At 47.8% G+C, this 1,987-nt stretch overlaps 1 pseudogene; it reads left to right on the plus strand.

Moving 5' to 3' along the window:
* LOC105527580 overlaps nucleotides 1-1,987 on the plus strand; it is an 11,430-nt pseudogene that overhangs the window by 2,452 nt on the left and 6,991 nt on the right.

The following is a 1,987-nucleotide window of genomic DNA, read 5'->3' on the forward strand; positions in this document are numbered from 1 at the left end:
AGATTCATCTGTCACCAGACCCACGGGAGGAGGCAGACTGGTTCCGGGAGGATGAGAGCCCTTGTTCTGACACCTATGTCTGATTCCAGGACCTACAGATCCACTCTGGACTACACCATACAGAGTCTGGCAATTCTCATTGACCTCCAGAAGAAAGAGGAGGCGCATGCCTGGCTGCAAGCAGGGAAGATCTACACCCTGCGGCAGAGCGAGCTGGTGGACGTGTATATCCAGGTGAGTGGCAAGGGAGGCAGGAGGGCCTCTGTGCTGTTCACTCTCTGTCCATCCATCCATCCATCCTTCCAACATCTATTTACCTGTTCATCCTTCCATCCATCCATCATCCATCCATTCTTTTATCATCCATCTATTCACCCATCTATCCATCCATTCACCTGTCCATCCACCCATCCATTCATTCTTCCATCCATCCATCCATTATCCATTCATCCATCCATCCATTCTTCCATCATCTTCACATACACCTGTGGGTCCTTCCATCCATTCATCCTTCCATCATCCATCCATTCACCTGTTCGTCTTTCCACCCACCCATCCATCCATCCACCCACCCACCCATCATCCATTCCTCCGTCCATCCATCCATCATCCATCCATTCACCTGTTCGTCCATCCATCCATCCATCTTTCCATCATCTATCCAACTGTTTATTCTTTATCCATCCATCATCCATCCATCCATTCACCTGTTTGTTCATCCATCCATCTTTCCATTATCCATCCATTCAGCTGTTCATCCTTCTATCCATCCAACCATCTTCCATCCATCCGTGATCCATCCATTCACCTGCCCATCCATCCATTCATTCATCATCCATCCATTCACTCGTCCATCCATGCATTCACCTGTTCATCCATCCTTCCATCATCCATCCATTCAACTGTTCATTCTTCCATCCAGCCATCATTCATCCTTCCATCATTCATCCACTCGCCTGCTCATCCTTCCATTCATCCATCCATCCATCATCCATCCATTCACCTGTTCATCTTTCCATTCATCCATCATCCATCCGTCCATTCATCATTCATCCATTCATTCAGCCACCATCCATCCACCTGTTCGTCTGTCCATCCATTCATCCAACCATTCTTCCAGCATCTATCCATTCACCTGTTCATCCTTCCATCCATCCATCATCCATCCACCCATCTATTCATACATCCATCCAACATCCATCCATCCTTCCATCATCCATCCTTTCACCCATCCATCCACTCACCTATTCTTCCATCCATGCATCATTCATCCATCCAACCACCAGTCTATTAATCCATCCCTCCATTCATCTGTCCATTTTTTTATCCATACATTCATCTATCCACCATCTCTCCATCCATATGTACATACATCATCTACCCTCCACCCATTCATACATTATCTACTCACCCATACATACATACAGACATACACACATCATTCCCACCATGCACCCACCCATCCATCCACCCATCCAAACATTCATCTATCCACACACCCATCCATCCATCCATGTGTCTATACATCTGCTCATCCATTCATCCATCCGTCTACTCATTCCTAAGCCACTGCTGAGGACCTGTTGTGTGCCTTTTCCCTCCCTCCAACTGGTTCTCTCACATCCTCCCCCAGTGGCCAGCATCTTCTTCCTGAGGGCAGAGGTGTGGCCCCTCACAGTGCCTAGCACCTGCTGGTATACAGCACATGCTCAAAGAATGGGACCACTCAGTTAACACACAGAAGAATTTGCTCCAAGCGACACGTGGTACATCTCCTTACAAAATGAATCTATCATAGCGGCTGTTTTCAGAGGCTTTCACAAACACAGTGTGATCTGGAACAAATTGTGAAGCCCACGAGCCCGGTGAAGCTTTCATTATTGAGCACCTGCTGTATACCTCTTTGAGCTGAGGAGAAGGATCAAGAGCTCATGGCCAAGAGGGGACCAGGCCCACCCACAAACACTGTTGATGTGTGGCCCTGAGC

Source organism: Colobus angolensis, unplaced genomic scaffold (genome assembly GCF_000951035.1).
Source record: "Colobus angolensis palliatus isolate OR3802 unplaced genomic scaffold, Cang.pa_1.0 Scaffold632, whole genome shotgun sequence".
In the NCBI taxonomy this organism is placed as follows: Eukaryota; Metazoa; Chordata; class Mammalia; order Primates; family Cercopithecidae; genus Colobus; species Colobus angolensis.